Source organism: Sciurus carolinensis, chromosome 2 (genome assembly GCF_902686445.1).
Source record: "Sciurus carolinensis chromosome 2, mSciCar1.2, whole genome shotgun sequence".
Lineage (NCBI taxonomy): Eukaryota > Metazoa > Chordata > Mammalia > Rodentia > Sciuridae > Sciurus > Sciurus carolinensis.
In genome coordinates, this window is record NC_062214.1 from 150,883,057 (window position 1) to 150,902,889 (window position 19,833).

Consider the following 19,833-nt stretch of genomic DNA (forward strand, 5'->3'; position numbering starts at 1 on the left):
GACATCAACAGTCTTGGTGGCAGTCTTTTTCTTCATTTAAACTTTATCAGCTGGTCTGCACCTAACATCCACAAGAAACTCAGAGAAGGGTCCCAAGTCTCCTCAGCAGTTACTTTTAGATACAGCTTTCAAAGTTTTTAACAACTGGGAAGATGAGGCCAAAAAAAGAGAAAGAGCAACATATTAAAATTAAATATCAGTTCCTGGCCTCTGCCATCTAGAGAACAAGGAAATCCCCTATGGCTCATGATTCCACCCAACTGCTTAATATCTTCACAGTTCATGGTTACACCAATATACCTCCTGGACCCTGCTTCTGATGTGAGCAACAGGGACACTGGGCAAGAGCCTGCCCTAACCCAAGGAACCACTCCAAACCCTGTCCCAAGTGTGGACAACGGGATATAGGAAGGTGGATTGTCCCCAGGGAAGTACCCCCCTTCCCCCAGTACAGCCACCCATTTCCCAAGTCCCATTCACTGAGTTGTTGGAATGATGGGGCCCAGGCTCCATTGCCCCTGCCACCTCAGATAGCACATCCAGGGAGCCCCGGATCACAGGGATGGTGAATTGCCATGCTGTCTCATTTGTGGGTGATAGTGGGGCAAGCCTTTCACTCTTGAATGAATGGCATGGTATTCTTTAAAATCAAATACTCCAATTATGGGGGTCTCAGGGACCCCTACAATTCCACTGCAAATACTACCCCCCTTTTACACATTTGGATCCCTTTCATTACCCCATCCCCTTATAGTTATACCAAATTACCCCATACCCCTATTCAGTTGAGATCTCCTTCACAAATTAAAAGTCTCCATTATCATTCCCCCTTTAAAGTCCACTACCATCTTTTTAATACATACTGGCCCCAGACTTGGTCCCTGTGTCTCCTAAGCCTCCCAACTGTTCTTTACTTGCTGGGATTAACCCCACAGTCTGGGATACTTCTCAACCTAAAATAGCAAAACACCATTCCCCAGTTCATATCCAACTGAGAAACCCCTCTTAGCTCACCTCAGGGCTGCCCTCTGGAAGAATGCCCACACCCATCTTCCCCAGCCCCGATCTTCAGGGATCCCTTATCCTATTTCCATAGGAAATTTAGTTTACCTCTCCCCTTCCCAACCTGTAGCCTCCTTACAAGAAAAATGTACAGGCCCCTTCAAGGTAATTTTAACCACTCCCACTGCAGCCAAGTTAGAAGGCCACCCCTCCTGGACCCATCTCAGCAACTTGAAGCTTGTTCCTGTTAATGCCTCTCATCACTCCGTTCCTTTAGGCCCCACCTCACTCTGCATTACCCGCCTTCCCGCCATTCCCGAGGAAGCTGCTAAGTCATACACCCAAAATTCCTAATGTCCCCTTTTCCAGCCTCCTTTCACCTTTTCTTAACAGCACTCAGAGATGAACTAAATTTATTATATGCACTCCCCCTTCATCTTTTTCCTTCTCAAGTTATAGAACTCATTTGGGATCTTTGGTTTCAAGGGACATTTATTGACTTAACCCCCACCCAAATTTCTTTCTTCTCTCTGTGTTTTCTGCATATTATCTTTCACTCCTTCACAAGCAGCCACTCTGGACCTGAAACAGTGGAGACAAAAATGGCTGATGAGCACAATGAAAATCCTGTCCCTGTGGGTGAAAATGTTAATGCCTTGAACCTCGAAGACACACCCCCATGCCATGGGGACAGGTTAAGAAAGCAACAGAAATAACCAAGGAAAAAAATTAAGAAAAATGGGTCAACTCATTCTTCCCTGAACCCTTTTAAATACTTTCCTACACATGTAGCTGGGTTACTAGTTATAACTATACTGTTAATTTTATTTCTGTTCTTATTTTGCATAATTTGTCAAGCAGGATGGAAATGATTAAAGCACCAGGAAACTATGATTCCAAGGTTAATCATGCTTGCTATGTTCCGAAGGACCCACACTCCTGGAATGATGAAGAGTACGTCCTAAATCTGAGTAGGGCCCATGGCCCTAAGGACAATAGGGTCCCAACTGCATTACCTGCTGAAATTATTCCCTTAGTATTAGCAAATCAATTAATCATCACCTTTCTTATAATTGCCTGATTTCACTGTACTTGTAATAACCTTTCCCCTTCCTATTCTTAATTCTGTATAAGAATAATTTCTTAATAAGTTTACCTGCTCGGCCCCAGTTGCCTCCCAGAACATGCGGACGCAATTCTCCTGCTCACCTCCTGACTCACTGAGACCACAAAGGGGAACTCCACCTATGATGACCTCAAGGTTCCCTCCCCCACACCTTTTCCCACCAGGGGCTCCATGCTCTGTTCCAGAACTCTGAAAGGAGAGGACCCCCACTTCACCCTTTCTTGGCTTGAAGCAGCTAGATCTGAACCAACACCCCAATTCTTTTTTCCCCTTTCAGAGTCTGAAATGAAGGGTTATGGAAAATAATATTCCTTCAAGATAAACCCCCGAAAAGAAAAATGGAGAGGGGGTGTGGCTTGACTCAGGAGGAGGGAGGGAAAACTAGCCAAGGATTAACCTCCCAGTAGATCCTTTGCTGGCAACAATGGGCCCTGGGGAGAAGGGGCAGATACTGAATGCTGGGTCCTAAACCTTGACCTCCCCCTTTGTAAATTAGTCCTACTTGGAGGCATAGCAAATAACAATGGCAAGAGTTGAGTACTCATCCCTGGGCTCTGGACCCTTATCTCCCCAGACAACAATGAGTTTCAACCTTTTTACAACTGCCCTCCTAAGTTAAAGTTTTAACCTGTACTGTAATATAAGCTGCTTCCCTGCCCTTTACGCTGCAGTCATTTCCCCACCTCCTAACTTCTTGTCAGTCTGTGAACATCCTAGCTAGCTACTGGTTCATCAGTCAGCTTGAAAGTATCCTTCTCTGTTATTGGTCCCGTTAGCCCTGGGAATTTGATTGCTTAAGGATAGCTCCCCGCCATTTTCTCTCTTCTCCTCACATTCATGCTTTCTCTCTCCTCCTCGCTTTTCACACTCTCTCTTGCACGCTCTCTCTCTTTTCCTCTCATTTTCTCTCTTACCCTGCAGGGAGACACTCTGTCTATTTGCTTAATAAACCCTTTTATGTGAGTTCCCGTGTCCAGCATGGTATTCTGGGTTCTTACATTGGTGCCGTGACTTGGATGAGCTCTTCCACTGTCTCTTTAGCAAGTGGAACCCCATCTGATGCCCCAGTGCCCCCCAGACACAGCCTCACCTTCCATTCACCCGGACGCTCTGCTCTACTCTGTATTCATCACCAGACTTTAGATTGGTGAGTCCCCTAGTCGGGTTCCCCTAGGCTGACTCAAATACTCCTCTGCTGACCTGAGAAGTGACTATTGAGTGTCTGGGGCCCTCAAGGTGGCTGAGGGGTGGGGGTATCCCCAGTCACGACTTTTATAGTTACAGCTGGCCCCCTTAGTCGGTCTTATCTGCTGGTGGATTCCTGATTTTATGGTGGAGATTCTCTCTCAGGGTTGAGGCCCCTCTTCATGCTCGCACTCGCCCTGACCTGATATCAGGTCCTCAACCCTCTCAGCTTTTGCCTGGCCCACATTGATGCTTGTGTATGACCCCATCATTGTGCTGCCTTCTCGTCTCCAGCCAACTAATCTGTGGCCTTGGGACGCCCTGGTCACTAACTCGGCTGTATCAGTCTCCACCATGGGACCTGGATCCTCCATTCTGGCAGATTCACCCCTGGGATGTCTACTAGACAACTTTAGAACCCTTTGCCTGACCCCTGGCTTAAAGCCATCAGAACTTATTCGTTTGTGTACCCTTTAGATAATCAATCCAAAATGGCCACATAATGGCACACAGCTTCTGTGAGCGTGCAGGCAGATGGAAAGGGATTCCTTATCTTCAATTCTCTTCTTTCTTGTGCTTCTTTGCTCTTCTTACAAACTTGAATGCCTCCTTTTGGCTTCTTCTCCCCCTCTTAATCCCTCCTCCTCCTCCAACTTCAACTCAGCTAACAAACTACTCTAATACCTGTCTGCTGTGACAGAGGCCCCCCTGGCTCCTGCTTCTCCATCTCCTGTACTCCGTTCTGTTTCTGCTTCCATTCCCCTGCCCAGCCCACCTAGTCCTCCTGCCATGAGGTCCTGCATACATATTCTAGTCCCCCCCAAGGGAGGTGACCAGTGTGGAGGGAGTAACCAGCCCAACAGTCAGTGGCATGTCCCAATAAGGAGTATGATATAGCAGCCCCATTCCTCAAAAGTAGCAGGAGATAATGTTTTCACAATTTTCTGTATCCAAACCCGAATTGATTAGTAATGAGGAAAAAGGGTTAAAATGCCCTAGGCATCAAGTTTCTGCTAGAACCTGTTATCTCAGCTCCTTTCAGATCTCAGTGAAGGCTTACATTGAAATGTAAATGGAGGAAGCCAGAAGGTGCAGTGGGAGACCAGTCTCAAACCCAGGGGAAAAAAAAAAAAGTGTCCATTTTAAATTTCTCCTGGGCTGCAACACAGAACACTTTATCTCTCCCTTTCATCTCTTCTCTCTACCCTTCTCCTTCTCACTTTCTCATGCTATAATTAATGGCCATTATCATTTTTCTTCTACGACTCTTGTTTTTCTTAAATACTATATTTTTCGAGCTCACAATTTTGATCCTACATACCTAGGTTAATGATTTTTGATCAGTTCTTTTCATCCAACTCTAAGTTATTTTCTAACATGTTACAATGCAATGGAGATAAACATTACAAGGCCTTTATTGTGTTAAACATAAGCACGCATAAAATTAAATTTTTAAAGAATGGATCCAAATACTTTTTTAATTCACATGATTTAAAAAGGTTCAATTTAAATTGGGTAAACTAATAAAAGTAAAATGTCTTTAAAACTAACTCATAAGTCTCAAGGTGGTTAAACTCATAAGATGTTGATGTTTATAAAATGTCTAACATCAATTTTTTCTAGAACTTTTCTTCAACAGAAAAGAGATGACAAATGCTGTTTAGTACACTTGTCTGATATCTTGGTTTTTTTACAATAAGATGATTGAATTAGAGTTGACATGTATGGGATTACTCAAATGTGTTTGTTAGAGACATTTGATTAATTTACAAAGTTAAAATGCTAATTATTAAATAACATTGAGTACTCTCAACTCCTTAAATTCCATGGAGTAACATACTTAAACATTATTGGTGTTTTCATAGGTTGGTAAAATTTACTCTTAATATGTCTGTTAAGTTCTAGTCTTTAGAACAACTAGTCTTAAAAATTAGGGTTTATGGGCTGGGGAGATAGCTCAGTCAGTGGAGTGCTTGCCTTGCAAGCACAAGGCCCTGGGTTCAAATCCCCTAGCACCACAAAAAAAAAAGGGGGGGGGGGTGATACAATTATGGTTAATGGTCATTCTTTGTATATTAAATGTGTTCATATTTTCTAGGTATACAAGGCTTTCAAGTAGAAAATTTATCAAGCTGCTATTCTCTATATTAAATTTGTCTGTAATGGTAATTTTAAACTTACAAGAAGAGTAAATGTTATTGGGGATTTACTTCTTTCATTTAATGTTCTATTATAGGACCTGTCATCAATAGGATATATATAAAAATGTGTTACTTTTTACACTGAGATAAAAAAATTAAATGTAAATGTATTTCTAAAAGTTAGTGAGAGCCTATTTGTTTAAAGGTTAATATCATGAAACATGAAAGCATTTTGCCACTTTGCCACACAAAAGGAAAGTTAAAAGCTCTCTCAGCCTTTCTTTAATACATATTTTAGATATAATGTTAAATTGTGTTAACTAATGTTCATATAGACTCAGGAATCAATATATGTAAACTGCTTAAAATGACATTTAAGAAAGGAGTAAAGATCAACATCAGAATTAGAACACTTCACTTAAGATTTGTAAAGAGCCACGCCTTACTTGAGATAAGGCTCTGCCTCACCCTGCTGCATGTTAGAATGGCTCCAAAGTAAGTCAGACTTTAACTCATTTCAACTTGTGTTCAAAAGTTTGATATTTGTTGTAAAGATTACTGTGATCTCAAACAGGGGATATAATGTAGAGCTCAGCCAAAAATTCAAGATAGCTATTATACAAGCTGAATGTATTTTTACTCTTGCTAATTTTATTTTGTAAAACTGTTGCCTAATTAATATTTTGCAGAAGTACTGCTTCAAGAGAAACACTGTAAATTAACTTGAAATAGTAAGCCATCACCTATAGGACAGATAATGTAGACCCCAATTAGATAAAAGGGGGTAAATAACTGTATAGTCATAGACAGTGAAATTAAAGGCCAGCACTCTTACTTTATGACTGGTGAGACTGGCTTACTGGATGGTTAAGATCAAACTTAGAGATTGAGATTAAATACAGAGGCCAAGAAAAGCCAGTATTTGAGTCTTGCCCTCAGTCAGCCTGAATCCAGGGAACAAGAAGACTTTTCTAAGGAGCTTTGCAACTCTGGGTCACATGACCTCTTGATCAGGGAGATTGATGAGGCCACTAGAGGATGAAAAGCCAATTAGTTCACCTTCTGCAGAGGAGGGTCATGGAAAAAGGGAGACATCCCTGGTGCTTCCAAGGGAAGCCACCTCATCGAGGAGACCCTGCCTAACCGACAGCACTAACGGAACTAAGAAGCTGCCCTTAAGTTCTCGACGAGTGACCCCTGTGGGAACTCAGCTGACTCTTTAACAGACAGGAACAGGTCACTTTGACCAACTTGATCTTAAACACCTAGCAAAACAGTTAAAACCAAAATATAGCCATTCTTGGGCATTTAAAAGAAATAATAGTTAAATGTAACTTAAGATGTACACTTGTGTTAGCCCACTAGAATAAAGACTAAAAACTACAGAAGAGAGATTCTTAGGCAAATGTGCCTGATAACTATCAAGAGAAACTGCCAGAGTCAGAAGTTTTTAGTCAGTTTAAGGCCTACAGACACAGGTAGGCTTAATCTGTGTTTGCTAGTAACAGAAATATACAGATCTCTACTAAATGTTGTGTTTACATTCCTGATAACCTGGACAATGTTAAGGTTGCCATATGAAGGTCTTGATCTCTCCAGGCTTTGTTAGGCCTTGTTATGGGAACAACTTCTCAGTTCTTCCACCCCCTGGTGAGGGATTATTGACTTCTGTCATCTTCATGATATTCATTGGCATGTTCCAGATACTGCAACATTTATCTTGTACTAATCTCATTTTAGGACTCATGTCTTTTTGTTCTTCTCCCATAGAAGCGCCCACCCCCAGATGCCTTTACAACCTGCTCTTCCCCAACATGACTTCTACCATGGACCCCTCGACTGACCCAATTTCTAAAAAGGGAACTACAAACTCCTTGCCCCACACTGCCCCCTTCCAGCTTGAAGAAGCCAGAGCGGTCATTGTCCACCTTTCCCTACAGCAGTAAGGAGTTCCTAAAATTAGAGGGGGGAATGAAGCCAGAACTGGGGACAGGCAGTTAGTGTAGAAAGAGGGGATCAATTAAATTGAGGAAATGAAGTCCACAAAAGCCATCTGCCTCTGGAAGTCTGGAAGTTGAAGATTGCCCCTGGGAGAAAGGACTTTTTACATCTCACCTACAAAACCAGGCCTAGTCACATAGGCAGGAAGGAGAGGTAAGCAGGGAAACAACTGGAGAACAAAAGATTTTCTTATAAAAACAGAAACAGGGGAATGTAATATGAAGTTGCTCCCCCGCCCTTTACGCTGCAGTCATTTCCCTGCCTCCCAACTTCTTGTCAGTCTGTGAACATCCTAGCTAGCTACTGGTTCATAAGTCAGCTTGCAAGTATCCTTCTCTGTTGTTGGTCCCATTAGCCCGGGGAATTCGACTGCTTAAGCAGTTCGCCACCATTTTCTCTCTTCTTCTCACATTCATGCTTTCTCTCTCCTATTCACTTTATTTCTCTCTCCTCATCACTTTTCACACTCTCTCTTGCATGCTCTCTCTCTCTCTTTTCCTCTCATTTTCTCTTTTACCATGCAGGGAGACACTCTGTTTGCTTAATAAACCCTCTTATGTGAGTTCCCGTGTCTGGAGTGGTTTCTGGGTTCTCACATGTACAACTAGCCCCTGATGGTCAAAACTGCACATGCATGGCTTCCAATGATTACATCATCCTCATTGTACCATATAAAATCAAAATCCCCTCTGTAACTGATAGCCATTTTTGCATCTGGAATATGTGCCCTAATGGCGCTTGAGTCCATGAATGAATAAGGCTTCTCTGAATCTGTTGAGGTCTGCATCCTGTCCTTTTGCACTTACACCCTCCACCCCACAGTGCATGACTTCCTCCCCTCTGACTTCAACACTTGCCTGGTTCAACACCCCCACTACTTGGATTCATACTTCCTGACCTCCTCACCTCCCACTTCTTCCACCTTATTTCCAAAACGATGTCTCACATTCATCTACTCTCTCCATTCAGTGGCCTCTGCCAGAGTTTGAGTCACCATTCTCCCCTGCCATCAGTAGTTATGTCTCTCCTTCTTCTCTTGGTGGTTTTCCTGAACTAGAAGCAAAACCCAAAATCTTTTCAGTGACCCACTGAGGGCTGCATCCTCTGGTCCCTGCCCAATCTCATACCCTGTCTCTCATTGCTTGCTGTAAGAGTCTGACTGGCTTCCTGTCAGTTCTGAGCAAGGCTGGCCTGAGGAGGCTGAGACAATGCAGTCACCTAGGCTCCAGCTCCAGGAAAGAGCCATGTGCTGTCACCATCTTGAATTTATTAATCATGTTATTTTTGAATCTGTGTTCTGTAAGTGAAGTCTGATGGGACAAGGGGACATGCCATTTGACTGGATTGGGAGACTCACCAATATTTAGTCCCAATTCCTGCCATCTTCTTCCTCCCTGGCCAAGTACATTGGCAGAGGGAAGTCCACGTTCTGCCATTGTCCCTTACCCCCGACAGGGGCTTGGGCTGGGTGGCAAGAAGGACTGGACACAGGCACCTGGGTGGCATTTCTGTGTAGGTACAGCAGAGTCCTCTCTGCCCACTTGGGAGCCCATGGTACCTTTGGCTGGTGAACCACAAGGGCTCTCATCCAGTCTGTCCCAATGCAGACACTAAGCAAGTCCCAGGATAGAGGGCACTATCCTGTGGGGTTTCCCATCTGCTGTGGGTAGGGGTGATGAACCTCTGGGATGGGGTCTGACTCTCCCACCCCAGCCAGGGTCACATTTTCATTTGTTTATCAAATAGAGTTTGGGGGTCTCTGTCCAGATGCTCTTCCCCTGACTGCCTTTCCCAACCTCAGGGCTATGCACAGCCGGCCTACTCAGATGGTCCTGCCCTCCTGCTCCTATCCGAGGCAGACCCAACCTGTTTCTTCTGTTTGTTTTCTTCATATTATGCATCATAATTTGTAATAATGCATTTGTTTCATTTGCTTGTATTCTTTCTTCCCCATAAATATTAAGCTCCAGGAGGGCAGGTTGCTCATCTGTCCTGTTTGGTTATATCTATATATCAGTCTTCAGTACAGTGTTTGGCATGTAGTATATGCTCAACAAATATTTGTTGAATTAATAAATAAATTTATTTCAGTTACTGCATGGAGAATAAACAACAAACACATCTTGTATGTTTAAATTAATAGCATTTTAGGGAAGTTTTTTAAAAAAAGAAAATAAAGCATTGGAGGGCAATTTTATAGAAATCCTATACCTGGGTACAATGGCTTATGCCTATAATCCCAGCAACTTGAGAGGCTGAGGCAGGAGGATCACAAGTTCAAGGCCAGCCTGACAACTTAGCAAGACCCTGTCTCAAAATAAAATACAAAAAGGATCACAGATGTAGCTCAGTGGTAAAGCACCACTGGGTTCAACCCTAGTACTGGAGAAAAAAAAACATCCTGCAAATATTATTTTCAAGCTGCTCTTTTTCTCTCCAAAACAAATCTACAAGAATCTTTTCATATTGGTCTAATAGATCAATTCATCATTTTAAAATTGTTAAATGGGTTTCCATAGTGTGCTATAGCAATACATTTGAGCTGTTTCCTACTGCTGAACAAGTACATTATTTAAACTTTTGTTGTTACAAGCAATGCCTCCCCATGCATACGTGCAAGAATTTCTCAAAGGTTAATTCCAGAACAAAGAATTCTTGGTTAACAGGATTTGCACATTTTGAAAAATAGAATAGATACATGCTTTTCAACCACTTCATCTCCTCGGAACTCCTGAGAGTCAAGGTGGGTATGATGTGTGTGGCTCTGAGCTGATGGATAGACCTTCTGTTGCTTCCCCCTCCCCTGTCATTGGTGCTGTGCTGCTTCTCTTGCCTTCTCAGATCCCTTGGTTAATATTTTGAAGGTCCTGGCAATGACTCATCTCAGGGGAAAATGAAAATGATTCCCCTTCTATGTTTCTGCTCAGTAACTTTCTCTTTCTCATGAGAGTGGGATGGAATTAGAGCAGAAAGGACTTGAAAAAGGAACAAGAGCTCAGAGTGGTGGCATACACTTGCAATTCCAGTGATTTGGGAGGCTGAGGCAGGAGGATCACAAGTTTAAGGCCAGCCTCACCAACTTAATTAAGGCCCTGAGCAACTTAGCTAGACCCTTTCTCAAAATAAAAAATAAAATGGGCTGGGAATGTCATTCAGTGGTTAAGCACCCCTGGTATCAAAAAAAAAAAAAAAAAAAAAAAAAAAAATATATATATATATATATATATATATATATATATATAAGAAATTCTTTGTTTAAAAATAGCAAAGAACTGCCATTTGGTACTTTTCCTGATTTTTGTTTATTGTTATTATTTTTTTCTGGGGATTGAATTCAGGGGTGATTTACTCCTGAGCTATACCCCCAGCTCTTTTTATTTTTTGTTTTGCAACAGGGACTTGCAAAGTTACCCAGGTTGTCCTTGAAACTTATGATCCTCCTGCCTCAGTCTCCTGAGTAGCTGTGACTGTAAGTACCCATGCCATCATGCCTAACTTGGATTTTTATTTACTGACAAATCTGACTCTAGCTCCTCTTGTTGAGATGGACAATGGGAAGGCCTGGAACCATCCTAAAATCTATCATGTACTCATTCATAAGTATTTATGGAACATGTTCTGGGTATGTCATGAGCACAGATTAATCAGGACATCACTGCCCCTAATGGAGAAGTGGGGTCCTGGGAGCTTCCCCTGCTGTGAAAACCAGTGACTGTGTAGTTGGTGCAATGAACTAAATCGAGTTCTGTCAAAATTCAAATGTTGAAACCCTAACCTCCAATGAGGGCTTTGGGAGGTGTTTAGGTTTAGACGAGGTCTTGATAGCTCGATGGCATCTGTGCTCTTGAAAGAAGGGGCACCAGTGTTCTCTCTTTCTCTGTTTCTCTTTCTTTCTTTCCCTATCATGGGAGGACTTGGAGAAAAACAGTCACCTATAAGCCAGAAAAAGAAACTTTACCAGGGGCCAAATCAGTTGGCATCTTGACCTTAGACTCCCAACCTCCAGAACTGGATGGAAAGCTGAGGGAATCGGAACACTTTCCAACCTCCAGAACCACCTGGACTATGGTAGTTTGTTACAGGTACATCAGGCATTGAGGTACCTGGGAAGTACCATGGGGGGTGTATGGGACCTTGGGGCAGTGGCTAGTCACCAAAACTGGTACAGAAATATTTCAATATTTTAACTGTTGACACTAATTTGCTGTGGTGTATCAACACTGTTCTTGGAGTTCACATTTTAGTGAGAAGAGACAGAAAACATACAAAATAAAATAAAGAATGCGTCGAGAGCTGTTTTCTGATGTGGAGAAGAATCAGGTAGGTGACAGGATTAGGAAGTATCCTAGGGAGGTTGATAATTAATGTTTAAGGAAGAAAGAAAGAGAAGGAGAAAGGCATGGTACCCATCCTGAAGGGCACTTGCCAGAAGCTGTACACACCACTTACACTGAAAGCCTCTGCTTGAGAGAAGATGGGAAACACAGCTACATGGAGAAGCATCCTTCACTGAGGATGGAGAGAATGGCTGCTGTGGAACAAGCAGCCATGATCTGTGATTGGATTGTGAGGTGGAAAGAAAGACAACTTTTCAGGATCTGTTGGAACACAGCTCCCTTTTGCCTCTCACATTTGTGGATGTCTTGTGAACCCAGGCACGTGCTGCCAGGACTATCTCTCTAAGAATATTAGTATAGCAAATAGTCTTACACAGCAGTGGTAGTGTCCCCTCGGGAGCAAGATGCAGGCAGCTTAGTGTCCAGTGTCACAAAGATGGTGTCTCCTGCAGAACAGCACAGGAGACTTACTGTCCATTAGAAGTCTAATTCCCCGAGCACAGTGCTCTTTCTAGTGTGACCCCTGCATGTGCAAGTGTCACTGGACTTCTTTGCAGTGACCTGTGGGGACTGGTGCTGATGAAAAGGGCATGAGAACATATATTTATTTGATTATTCTCAGATGACCAGGGAAAATTGGACCTTTAGAATGGAGAGAGCTGGCAGATACCACCTTAACAAAGTGATCAAAGTTAGCACTTCTCTGTAGTTTTATCTTTAAAAAAAAAAAAATTGGGGAAAATGGAAGGAAATTCTGGGACCTTGTGGAGGATGGATTGGAGGGAAGATGGAGCTGCTTTGGACAACTGGGTTAGGGATTCCATGCCTCCCAAGCATCCTCTGCAGCTGCTTTCTGCAGCTGCTCTCAGCAGCAGGGCTTCCTTGCCCCGCTGTAGCTGGGCTTCCCAGGCAGCCGGGCACATGGTGGCAGCCCTCTTGGGACTCCCAACCTTCCAGTTGGTATCTAGAGAGGAAAGAGGTCTCAGCCCACCTGTGGCACTGGCCTGTAATTCAAGCGACTGGGGAAACTGAGGCAGGAGAATTACAAGTTTGAGGCTGGCTTCCTCAACTTAGTGAGGCCCTCAGCAACTTGGAGAGACCCTGTCTCAAAATGAAAAATAAATAAATAAAAAGGGTCAGGGATGAGGTTCAGTGGCAAAGCACCCTTGGGTTCAAACTCCAGTAAGAAAAGAAGGTGGGGGAGGAAAGCCGAGTCTAACCTCTGCTTCCTTTTGAAAACTCTTGGGGAACAGTTCTGAATAGCTCAGCTGGGGTCATGTGTCCACCCTTGGGTAAGAAAAGGGCAGGGAGAAGAAAGATGTGGTTACATACATCATTGAAATAAACAAACAAAAAAGAAACAGGATGGGCCTCAGGAGATAAGGGCTGACTTGTCCCGCACAAGGCTAAAGATACAAGGAGGGGCCTGGTGTGGTGGCCCGCATGCCTGTAATCCCAGTGACTTGGGAGGTTGAGGCAGGAGGATTGCAAGTTCAAAGACAGCCTCAGCAATTTAGAGAGGCCCTAAGGACTTAGCGAGACCTGGTCTCAAAATAAAACATAAAAAAGGCTGAGGATGTGGTTCAGTGGTTAAGGGACTCTGGGTTCAATCCCTGGTATCAAAAAGAGAAAGAAAGAAAAGAACAAGAAGGGGGAATTACACACCAGAAGGTGAGGAGGAGAGAAGCAGGGGATTTAAGGATGATTTGAGGTTTCTAACTAGAGTGACTATAATGTACAAGGTGAGGCCATTAACTGAAAGAGAATACAAGAATACAAACCAATTCGGATGCTCTGTTTTGAACTTGATAAATTTAGAAGCTTAGGGGCATCAAGGGAGAGAAATGGCACAGATTGTTGGAAATACAATTCTGTAGCTCAGAAAGGTGCTAGTATCAACTGGTAGACCAAGGTGAGTGCAATTGCTTCCTTTGCAGAATGTGGAAGATGCCACCATTTCCTGCAGCCCAGCAGGAGATCCCTCCCTTGTCACTCAGGCTCATTGGCAAGAGAGACCCTGGTTAATTATGAGGGAGTAGAAGTGAGGAACCACGAGGAAAACATTTTTGGGAGGATGCCTCAGTCTTCAGTGATTCAGCTCATTCCAGTGCTCATTCCAGAGCACACTGAGAGCTGTTGAGCAAATATTTGAACAGCACTGAGTTCCTAAGCCCTCCAGGAACTGCGCCCCTCAGCTGCAGAGTGGTCAACCCTGTGCAGGCAGCTGTCAGCGGTCAGTTCTGGCTTTCCTGAAAGGACCTCTTGCCAAGAAATGTGTCATAAGGGAATGAAGAAAAGGGAAGGATAACTAGGCTACTGGAGATCTGGAGTAAATCAGACTTGGGACTGAATTCTGATTTCCTCATCCACAAAGTGGTCATTGTAAATGCTCCTTCTTCCTGGGAGTCAGAGAGGTAACGGTGCAAGTCTGGGCACATGGATGTGTCAGCCATGTGGGAACTGTTGTCCCCCAGGGGTGACTGTGCAGGGCTGCAGATGATGCCTCCAGTCCTCTTCCTCTCAGACCTCCTGGGGCAGTTTCTAGGCACAGGGCAGAGCTGCCTTCAGTGACACTCAAGGATACTGCAGGAAGCAGAGGCTGGTGCAGGGAGCTGGGGCTACACAGTAGAAGCTGCACACCTAAAATAAGCCCAGGCAGGAGACTCTGGGAATTTCCTGTAATTTTCACTGTAAATGTCCTATTTATAAAGCTGAGTCACTGTTGTTTGGTGATTGGAGACAGGCCCTAACAGGAAACGAGGAGCACACACAGAGACACAGTCTCACCCACAGGCTTAGGGGAATGCCAAGGTTTGGCCTGGGTCTGGCTGAACCTGGCTGCCCAGCCTCTGGAAGCCCTTGACAAGCTCAGGGGATTTGGGTTGGGTTATTGGACCAGGTTAATTTCTCTCATCCCCCATTAGCCCTTTTTATGTCTTCTTTGCTTCCAAAATAGTCTCTATTTTCCTCTTCTCCTCCCCCGTCCCCTTCTCTCCCCTTATCTCCTCCTCTCTTTCTCCCTCCTGTATATCAACAAGGAAGTCTGTCCCCTTTAAGACTTTCAAGCAGGCAGTAACAGGCCTGTCTCTGTGGGAGACCCAGGGGGCCAGGCACCTAATGGGATAAAGGGCATCTTCTGTTTCCTTACAAAAACAGATCTGTCTGGATGTCTCTGCTCATCCCAGTCTCCATAAAAAAGCAAATTCTCCTGGAGGTTCAGGGTTCTGGATGCCTCTGGAACAGGCAGTAAAGGGGCAAAAGGGGAGCAGAAGTCAGCAAAGTGCCACCATGGCTGGTGTGTTTATTTGACATTTTACCCAGGGCCAGCTCTTCAAGGAGAGTCTGGGAGGCAACACAAAACCCTCCTCACTTCCTGATTTTATAGCCACTCAGCCAGCCACTGAAATCAGGGTTTCTAATCAGGGCTGTTAAACCACATCCTGCCTCCAGTACCCCTAAAGCACTGTGCAGGGCAGAGGGCAGCCCTGTTCATCCCTCAGCAGTACAGAGAAGTTTCCAAACTGCTTAGCTATAGCTTCTTATTAAACAACAGACTGCTGAATAACACGTTCCCACTGCTGCTGAGCTGCCTCAACAAACCTCTTTGGGACCACACTCAGGGACCCAGCTCTGTGTGCCCTGTGAGTTCAGCTTTGATTTCCGGGAGCTTTGGGAGTATGGGAGGTTGAGACCTGGAGAAGTTCCTGGGCTCTGGCAGCTTTGGGTGTCACGGTCATAGCAGTGCCATGACTTCTGGTGGGCTGGGCCTCTATTAACTGGTCAGCATGGGCAGGGGATCCTCAGTGCTTAAGTCTGTCTCCAGGGCTAGAGCTCCTTCCTCCTGTCCCATATTAGGAGGCCAAAGTTCCCAGGTTTTCTTTGGGTCTTCCAGTCAAGCCATGCTTCTGGAACTTAAGGCTCTTTCACCGTCTACTGTCCCTTATGCTTCTTGGCTCCATACTGACCAAAGCCCCCTCAGTTCCTATTCCTTTTTCTTTTCTCCATCTTCTTCCTTCTTTCTATATTCTTTCCGCTCTTTTTGCACCACTGCCCTTCCCCTTAACAGAATTTGAGGCCACCTTTTCTCCATCTGGTGGTCTGAGAGAAAGACCCTGAAGCTATGGGACCCCAGACATAAGCACCTCAGAGGCCCAGACATTTCCACTCCTTCCCAGGGAGTCATGATTCCCTCATCCCCACTATCCACCAATTGCAAAGATTAAGGGGGCTGGGTTGCTTGTTACTGTAACAGTGGAAAAACAAAATGTCCATCAATTTGGAGATAATAAAGACTCAAGCTTATTAGAGCTAGTAAGATTCCACAAGCTTTCCAGACACAAGATCAACCTGCAAAAATCAACAGCATCTCTCTCCACCCACAGTAGTGCTAGAAAATATTACTACAAAGATACCATTCACAATAGCAACAAGAATTACAAAATATGTAGGCGTTAACCCAGAATACGCAAAACTTCTGAACACATTTTTTAAAGCTCTAATAAGGAAACAGAAAATGATCTGAATAAATAGAGTGCATTCTGTGCTTTTGGATTGGGCAACTTCATATAGGATGACATATTGGATAGCTTTATAAAGACCTAATTATATTAACAATTAGCTTTTAAACTCATTGCAATGCCAATCGAAGTTCCAGTTGGATTCCTTTTTGAGGAAATAAATAAATGAATGAATGAATGAATAAATAAATAAATAAACTTTTAAAACGAAGAGTAGAGAGAAGAATTGCCCAATCAAATATAGTACAAAATCACAGTAGGAACAGTGTGGCACTGGCTTAGCTACAGTCTAATAGACCAGTAGGACAGAACAGAAGGCTCAGTAACACAGTCGTGAACTGCGTATATTCAGGCATGCATCACTTAATGACAGGCATGGGTTCTGATAAATGCATCCTTAGGCAGCTTTGCCATTGTGTGAACTCATGGAGTGTACTTACACAATTCTGGTTGGTAAGGGTCCATTGCTTGATATACTCCTCTTGATACACCCCAATTCAGAAACACAGTAAAAGTTGGGGATGTAACCCAGCAATAGAGTACTTCCCTATCATGCATAAGGCCCTGGGTTCAATTCCCAGCACCATTTTAAAAAGAAGAAGAAGAAGAAAAGAAAAAACCACAGTAAATACAAGGTTTATGAGGCTGCTGCTGATGTAACAGGACATATTGTTTTACAGGAATTTTAAAAAATATAAGTATAAAGACTACACTCTAAAATAATGATAAAAAGTATAGCATGGCAAATACATAAACCAGTAAGTCTTTATTATTATTATCAAATTCTAGGTACTGTCCATAATCATATGTGCTATGTTTTTTTTAAAAAAATTATTTTTACAGACTGCATTTTGATTCATTGTACACAAATGGGGCATAACTTTTCATTTCTATGGTTGTACACAATGTAGATTCATACCATTCATGTAATCATACATGTACATAGGGTAATGATGTCTGTCTCATTCCACTATCTTTCCTTCTCCCGCCCTTCCCCCCTCATTTCCCTCTACACAAGTCAAAGTTCCTCCATTCTTCTCTTCCCCCTCCTGTCCTCCCCTTCTGTGTGCTATGTTTTTATACAATTGGCAGGGCAATGAGTTTGCTTATACCAGCATCACCATAAACACATGATGATGTGTTACACTATAGCTTTATGATGAACCACAGTTAGTGATAAGAATTTTTCAGTTCTGTTAAAATTCTTATGTGACCACAGTTATATATGTGGTTCAATACTGATTGAAATGCTCATAGGCAGCACCTATCTTTTTGTAGAGAGAGCATTCAATGTTAAAAACACAAATTCTAGCCAGGTGCATTAGTGCTCACCCATAATTTCAGCTACTCACAAGTCTGAAGGAGGGGGATTGTAAGTTTAAGACCAGCCAGGGCAACTTAGCAAGACTGTCTCAAAGAGCACTTGGCCTAGCATGCATAAGCCTCTGAATTCAATCCCCAGTTTCTCTCTCTCTCTCTCTCTCTCTCTCTCTCTCTCTCACACACACACACACACACACACACACACACACACACAGGTTCTCTATGAGTCAAACCATCAGTTAAGGTTTTGTTGGGATAGTCTGCTATGCTGCTATCTTTGTAACAAAACCTAAGGGATAACAAAATAATGTGCCTTGGGTTCCTGTTTGACTTAGAATGAACTACCTAAAACAGGCTCTGTGGAGAGAACAGTACTTAATGTTTTACTGGCCTGACTTTCTGCAGCTGCTGTCTAAAGTCAGCAGTAGCAATACCTCCCTGTGGTGCAGGAGGTAAATAAAAGGCTGACACAGAGGGCAGAGGTGGGTCTGTGCACAAGACCCCAAGGCTTCCCTTTCTCCCCATAGGAAACTAGCTTATTACCTAATGCGCATGTGAGCTCCAACAGCCAGAAGAGCTGAAGGAGATAGGCTTGGGCTGAGACCAAAAGAGAGTCTGTTCTGGGCCAAACAGGCCTTTTCTGAGTATCCAGCAAAGCTAGAAAATGAGTTTTTGTGACTGCTACCCACACCCCAAATTTACATGTTGAAATTCCAACCCTGAAGTGTGATGGTGTTAAGAAGGAGGCCACTGGGAGGTAACTGGGTCATAAGGGTGGAGGGCTACTGAATGGGATTGGTACCCTTATTAAAGAGGCCCTCAAAAGTGGCCTTACCCCATCTATTACATGAGGATGCATTGAGAAGTTGCCATCCATGATTGGCAGCAGGTCCTCACCAGACATCAAATCTGCCAGCACTTTGATCTTACACTTCCTAGCCTCCAAAACTGTGAGAAATAAAATTCTGTTGTTTTAAACTATCAGGCTGTATCCTGATACAGCCACTTGAATGTACTAAGACCAGCTACTTTTACCTCAATTAATTGCACAAAGATGTTCAGCTCTCTTGAATTCCTAAAAAACACATACAATTTAACAAAACAAGGGTTGATAGGATTAGGGTCAGGGTCAGTGTTAGGGTTATACAACTATAAATATTTTAATAAAACAGAATTTTAACGAAACTATAAAAATCAAATCTCATGGATTTTTCTTCCACTCTCTTTACCTCCTAGTCACACCTTTAGCCTTTCCATAAAGCAGCCTTCCTTCCTCTTGTTTTAGGCTGATTAGTCTTGCTTGTGCTGCCAGGAAAGGATCCATTCAGAACAGGGCCATGTGTTAAATGCCCCTTTGGTGAGTGCTTGCCAGAGCATCTCATGGGTAGCAGCAAGGGATTAAGAACATGAACAAACCTACACATCACCAGACTATAAAATTCATTAAAATATTGAAGGATTTGAAGACTTAATGACCCAGCAAAGATGGAAAATACGTTTAAATGCAGATCTCAGTCATTAAAAATGCATTTGGCACGCCACATTTGCCCATTCTGAAAATGGAGAAAAGCACATTTAGGGCAAGACTGCCATAGCCCCCCCAAGAGGGTGGGTTAGAAAAAGGAGCAACACTCCTCATTGGGTGCCCAATGAAGCAAAAGTTCCAAGGTGCTCAGATTGCCTTTGTGTGAGGGCTGGTGGCACTGTCACCATTCAAAGCAGTCAATCCACCACTCTGGAGACTTCTGAACTGTGGGAGAGAAACAAAGTATTTTCTAAGAAAGATCCCCTCAGAGGGGAAGATTCCAGAAAGAGTCGGAATTGCCAGACAGCAGGCGTCAAGGCAACTGGAGAAAAGTACATGGAAAGAAACACTGAGAAGCAACTTAAAGAGGCTTAAGGGCTCTCCTACTGGATATATGCTTCTTTCTTCACAGATTTTTGCTACTTTAGCATGGCCAGGGCTGCCATAAGAAGGGCCACAGATGCTGGTTAGGCGGTGGAGATTTATTTCTTAGTTTTGGAGGCCTACAGTGTGAGATCCAGGTGTTGCAGAGTTAGGTTATTCTGAGGGCTGTGAAGAAATGTGTCCCAGGCGTCTCTCCTTGGTCTGTAAATGGTCATATTACCCCTGTGTTTTCACGTGGTCTTCTCTCTGTACATGTCTGTGTCCTTATTTCCTCTCCTTATAAGGACACCAG

The 19,833-nt window shown here is 43.5% G+C and overlaps 1 protein-coding gene across 1 annotated transcript in view; it reads right to left on the minus strand.

Annotated features, from left to right (window-relative positions):
- Positions 1–1,546: 1,546 nt before the first annotated feature.
- Vcpkmt (valosin containing protein lysine methyltransferase) overlaps positions 1,547–19,833 on the minus strand; it is a 54,643-nt gene continuing 36,356 nt past the window's right edge. The window contains exon 8 of the transcript XR_007107042.1: positions 1,547–1,584. The gene's annotated coding sequence lies outside the window, so the exon portion shown is untranslated. The remainder of the gene's footprint in view (positions 1,585–19,833) is intronic.